The sequence below is a fragment of the Mobula hypostoma genome, chromosome 7 (genome assembly GCF_963921235.1).
Source record: "Mobula hypostoma chromosome 7, sMobHyp1.1, whole genome shotgun sequence".
NCBI lineage: Eukaryota > Metazoa > Chordata > Chondrichthyes > Myliobatiformes > Myliobatidae > Mobula > Mobula hypostoma.
Genome location: NC_086103.1, coordinates 107,399,502 through 107,406,028, shown reverse-complemented (window position 1 = coordinate 107,406,028; position 6,527 = coordinate 107,399,502). Strand labels below are relative to the sequence as shown.

Here is a 6,527-nt window from a genome sequence, read left to right as displayed (position 1 = left end):
CTAGGCGCCATGCTTCTCCATGCTGCTTGTCTTCATTAGCAGCTTCTATCTCTCTAATCCCTTCAGCTAGTTCCTCTTCCTTCAGTCGGTCATAGGTGGCAAAGAGATTCTTCTTTGCCATCTTGAACTTGTCTCTTAGCTCTTCTGTTTGCTCCTTCTAAGTTCGGCATGACAAGCATTGACCATACTTCTTGCTGAGACGACGTCAGTATGTTTCGAGATCTGACTCTTCTTGATTTGCTTCACAGTAGGCAAACTCTTTGTTCCATCTGTGTGTGCGTCTATGAACCGTTGATAGCAGATGGTGGCAGTCTCTTCCTCCCCTCCTTTCCAGTGGGCCGAAGCGATTTCTCACCTCCACTGTGTACTGAGCTTGAAGAATAGGTTGTGAGGAGAATGTCTTCCAGTCTACCTTCTCCTTGGGACCTGTGGCTTTGGGTTGCCGCAGGCTCAGTCTCACTTGCATTGACACTACTCTGTGATCAGAACTGACCGATTTGAAGGTGCTGTTGGCTGCTCTGTTGATCACACAATTATGCCATTTTGTTCTTACGAGGATGTAATCGAGCTGTTCCCTGTAGATGGAGGCTCTGTTTTCATATGACCACAGTTTACCAGCTCGCTTCTTGAATTGTGTGTTGGCGGCAATGAGACTGTGTTCCTGGATGAAATCAACTAGATATTGTCCATTTCTGTTGGTAAAGTCTTGGTGTGAGTATGGAACATCTTCCAGTCCGACCTGGGCATTAAAATTGCCGAGCACGGCCAGGAAGTTATGTGCCGGTGTTGAAGTGACAGCTTCCTGAAGTTTACTGTAGAAGGCCTCCACCTCCTTCTCCTCGCTGCAGTTGTGCAGGGAGTAACAGATGATGACAGAGGCCGTCGGGTTTCCGTCGAATTCCGCAGTAAGGATTCTGTCACTGACTGAGACTACACCCCTCAGTGCCTCTTCACCTCGCGGTTCAACATCAGCCCTACTCCACCTTGTGCTGACATCGTCCTCAGCTCTCTCCATGCAGACGAGGTGATGAGGTGTATCCCCTCTACCTCTGTGAACCTTATTTTTTCGTCAGGGTGTACATGATGGTGTCCTTGGATCCCCAGGATGGAGATCTCGTAGCTGCTTGCCTGTGATGCCAACTATGTGCATCGAGGCAAGAGGCGGATGGTGTTTGCGTTGAAGGTTGAGATGATCGTTTTTACCTTACAATGCAAAAGAGGCGCAGTTCGCTCGGCCCCCTTGTCGGACTCAACCCTCCCCGTGGGGTTTGAGGTTGCATCTTCATACTGCCCGTCTAGGCCAGGGTCTGGGCATTCCGCAGAGTTCCTGAGCACTCCCAGCTCCGGAAGTATAGGGTTTGTTGGGTTGTCTGTCATCATAATGCCTTACAAGGCGCAAGGTGAAAGACTGTGTGGCGCGCCACTCCTCATACAGACAGTAGGTGGCCGCTGACTGACAAAGACTTCATCTGCCCTTTGACAGGTTTTGTTTTTAGTCCTGCTGGGTGCCTACACACCCTCCTCTCTGGTTAACCGAAGTGCACCGGGGATGTGCCGGTTGAGTTGCCGACAACCCGACCCGAGACAGGTAGTACTGGGCTACGTGGTACCAGTAGCAAGGCAAGTCCCTGACCTGACGGATAAATGCTTAGCATGCCTACCATTACGCTCTATAATCATAGAGTCTTTCGTGTATGAAACCTTCTGGGACTTCATCATTTCATGATTGCTAGAGGAATGTTCTTCCTCCAAGGTAACCCAGATCCAGTGCTACCATGACCAGTCTGCACAAGGCTGATGACAATAGACCCTGGGTGACAAAGGTATAAGCATCCATTAAAACAGTCAGATGTCGGGTGTTGCCAGTTGTGCTGTGATGGCATTACTCTGTGTACCAAGCATGCCCGTATGCTTCTGCATCATCAGCCAGAAGAAGTCTCTATCTGTGCCCTCTAACACAGAACAATATTTAATTTTGTCCTCCATAGTGTTGTCACATGAGGCTAGTTATGACCCCAGCCCTGGCTACAGTCTAGTCATGGCAGGTACATCACCTTGTGCTCCTAAGCTTCTCGCACAGTGCACAAGGTGTTGGGATCAGAACGGCTGGACAGCAGTGATGCAGGTACTGACGTTGTAGTTCCTCCTGAGACCAAGGGGTCATCAGGAGGGAGGAGGGGAGCAGCTATATGAACAGGAGAGAAATTCTGTGAAACTGAAATGCAAAGCCACAAGAACATTCCCACTGTAAGGAGTTTTAAAAAAAGAGCTAACAAAACATCTGGGGCACCTACAGTAGATGTTTTGTGATTAAAGGAAGAGAGATGTAAGAGAGCCAATTGGTTGCTGACATTGACTCCTAGTCCTGCAGTACTGCCAGCCTTTGTGGCAGCAGATCTGGTAATTGTCAGTGCTCTTTCCTTCAAATCAGATCAGAAAAAAATCTTTAGTTTGTCCCTTTCAAACACACTTTGATTCAAGAGAGATAGAAGTAGCGTGTTTCAATGTGTCACTAATGTACACTTGGCCCAAGATGTGTCTGAGCTTCAGTAAAACTGAGTATATTGTATTTGTGCTTGTCTCCACCAATCTTAATCAGAGTGTGATAGATACTAATTCTGTAGTACCTCATTACTGACATTTACTCCAGTAACACTCCTCCCAATACATCTTGACCCCTGGTATCTTGCACCAGTCTCTTTTGCCAAACTTGGCATTTGTAATCTAGGTTTCTTCACAGAGCGCTTATCTTCAGCCTGCAGAAGTGACCCAGAGCTTCCTATGGTCCGGTACTTCAATTCACCACTCCAATTCCTCCTTTGACCTGTGGTCTCCTATGCTTCAGCTTCAAAGAACTTCACTGAAGTTGGCTGTACTTCAACTCAAAGTCACTTTTTCAGTTCCTCTTTCGCACCTCTGACATGTTAATGTTTATCTTTCCACAGAGGCTGTCGGATCAGATGAGAACTTGCAGTATTTTTAATACCCTGAAATCTACACATCTTATAACTGTTCCACACTACCACTCATAGGCTATTAAAACCTACCTATTATGTTATTGCATCAGACTCCCACCCCACCCATTTGGCCTGAGATCTCTCTGCACCCTAATCATTGTTTTGAACACTTCTGCCTCCCACGGTTATCTTAATAATCCACATTCGTCAAAAAACAGAGTGAAGGCAGCAACATATTAAGTCTCCAACCTGCATGACCAATAATAACGTCAGAGCTAAAGTTGATTCACCTCTGCTGGCAATTACCTTAGTGGAACTTTTTAAGGCTCTGCATCTCCACCTGGATCCAGATCAATGCCCAGAACAATTGGAGAATAAGGACTTTTAGTTCAGACCTGAACATGATCTCATTGTTCTGTTCTGAGTGTGTAAGCTCACCAAGTTCTTTGATTATGGGCCACATGGTCACCAACCACTGAAATCCAACAGCGGAAATGTGAAAATTTCCAGGGCAGAAGATGGCTTCAGCAATAACATAAAACCACAGAGGGATTTTAACACAATGAGAATTCTGTGTAATTCGAGGTTATGAATTTTTCCTTCTTGTAATATTTAATGGCGATTGGCAGACCAACGTAAGGTGCATTACTGCCACCTACTGACTTGGAGTGTGGAGCAAAGAGACCAGGGGTACACCTACTAAATTCCTTGCTGCCGCCCGAACCCCCCCATAAAAACAAATATCAAAAAATCTAATGCTTTTCAGAAAGTCAAACATGCATTTGCATACACCCTATCCTCATTATATATAGGGAATACGTTCCTTGCAGTCGGTGCATGGTATGGAAACGCATAATGTGAATAATTATTTAAATGGAGAAAATAGGGATACGTTCTGGAGGGCTTCCTAAATATGTTTTATCTGTAATTTATTCACATTTTCATACCAATACAAAAGCAGTACCACAAGGCAACATTTGTATTATATTTCATCAATTTAAGGTAATGTTCAATGTAATAAATCATAGAAAGTTAACATACTAGGGTGTACAGTACTCACCACAGTGGCAGGTGTGTTGGCTCTGGGAGATGAGTGGTTGTTGTAGTGTCGGGCAGCTTTACATGGATGAGGTGGATGGTTGTGGGTTGTCAGGATCATCAAGGAGTGAAGGAAGACTCACAGAACTCTCAGAATTGCCGGCAGCAGGAGATGACACCAGTTTGAAGAAAGTGGTGAGGGTTGTTTGCATTTTGTTTTTCAGCATAAATTTGCTTGTAGGGAAGAAGGATTGATTTCAGGGAACGATTGAAATGCTGACTCCGTTCTATACTTGGGACCATGTCCATCGCAATTTATGCCGAGTGTTCCGCAACCTTAAAAAATTCTGCCAGTTGCTTCACTGTAAAATCTTTCGGCTGCAACTTGACACTTCCTTCTTCATTGTTGTTATCACCTTCAGTCTGAAGTAAACACAGAAGGTCATCTACACTTATTTCTTCATCATGAGAGTCCAGGAGTTCTACCACGTCAGAGTCATCCTATCCTTGGCTGCCTTGAAACCTGACGCAGTCTTTTCATCCTTACTTATGTAAGTGCATTTTGGCTTACGCTTCCAAAAAAGCCTGGTCTCGTCTGCATTAAACACCTGCTTTGTTGTGATACCTAACTCAGCTATCATAGCCCGCAACTGCAAAGGGTAGCGGTCAGCAGCTTCGTGGCCAGCACTGGCTTGCTCATCACGCACAGCTAAGTTGTGAAGCTGTGATGATTAACAAACTCAGAAAACCATCCCCCACTTGCATTAAAGCTAACAGTAACACTTGACACTTCCTCACTAGCCTCTGAACAAAGGCGACCATAAACTTCCAAAGTTTTCACATGAAGATGATCGGAACTGAGTGTTGTTTTTTTCTTTGTTTCATGTTCAATGTACAAACTCAACATTTTCTCCATTTTTGTCATAATCGGGTTATGCACTTTGGTAACAATCTTTGAAGACATTTGTGATGAATCAATCACTGCACTTTTTATTTTCTCAGCATTTTTCTTTATGTTTCTGATTGTGGACTCACCCAGGCTGAAGTAGCGTCCCAGAGCTGTGTTACCTTCACCTGACACGGCCCTGTTCATAATTTCCAACTTTTTTTTCCAACTTTTTTTTCCAACTGTTAAAGCCATTCACTGCCACTTGGCTGATGGCCCAGGACTTAACATAGGACACTTAGGAGGCATAGTTAAATATTTCAAGCACAAAATCAGTGCATCGTAGTTAATAACAACAGAAGTTTAAGAGCGCAAGATCGCACATCCACACGTTGCCAAAACTAATGCGAGACTGGCGGGAGTGAGACTGCGAGGCATGCGCACGTGACTTGTATTGGCGAGAAAGTGGTGCTTTTCGTCCCAACAGCCTCGCATAACTGTGAGTTTTGGATGCATATAAGGAGAACTTGGTTGAAATAGGTTCGACGCATAACTGTGAATCTGCATTGTCTGAAGATGCATATAACAAGGATATGGTGTACATTACGATGGCAGTGATATCCTAACAAATGTGGATGTTAAACTGTGTCTGTCCAAAAGATCTCAGTTTAGCAATTGGAAATTTCCTTTGCATCTCAGAGGAACTGCATTCAAACAATACATGCTGCATCATTTCTTAACAAATACACACCCTACAGATGCCCATATCATGCATATTAATTCTGAACAGGGAATTATTCAACCTACTATGTCTAAGAAAAATTTCTTCACTTCATTACCGGTAGAGTTACCAACATCCTCTGAATTTTATATATCGGTACAGTAAATGCCGTCCTTTCTTTTCCTTATTCCAACTTTGTTGCCACAGTGATTGAATAGACATTTTACTTAGGGCTTTCATTCCCCCTTTATGTAAAGGAACCATTACATTTATATCCTTAATTTTAAGTAACTGCTTGGCAAAAAAGTCTACCATTTCACTTTCTTCAACCCCAACAGGGACAGGAACCCATATGAAATGTAGTTTGAGATAATTGTTAGTGCCTCAACAAATGCTATCCAGTCTCAAGAGGAAGATCTGGTCGACAATTTGAAATCCTTTTTTAATAGATGCCAAAACCAAGAATGAATCGGAGCGTAGAAGTACCTAATCAGGGTGTACTTCTTCGGCTTATTTCATGGTTGAAGGGATAGAAACCACCTCAGATGTGAATACTGATACTTTGTCTGATAATCTTTTCTTAATTCTCACCTGAAAATCTGGAACAGAAACAGAAACACCTGTATGACCTGTCACTGGATCTTTTGAACCATCTGTGTCGATATGTATGAATGCGTAATATCTGACTAGCATATATTGCTGAACTTCCTGTACCACTCATCTTTTTTTCCCCTGCTGGCCTAAATCAAGCACAGGCAAAGGGAACAACCATGGCGGATGGACAGAAATAGGTACACTGGGACCATAATCCACATGAAACAACCAAAGATTTGGTGCCCATTCATTTCCCATCCACCCAATTCTGACCTTACGAATGCAGTGCTCCCAACACTCTACTAATGTTGCCCATATTTGATAACCAACT

At 43.8% G+C, this 6,527-nt stretch overlaps 1 pseudogene; it reads right to left on the bottom strand.

The window, feature by feature from the left end:
• Window positions 1–439: 439 nt before the first annotated feature.
• On the bottom strand, window positions 440–1,377 carry LOC134349932 (uncharacterized; annotated as a pseudogene).
• Between the last annotated feature and the right edge of the window lie 5,150 nt (window positions 1,378–6,527).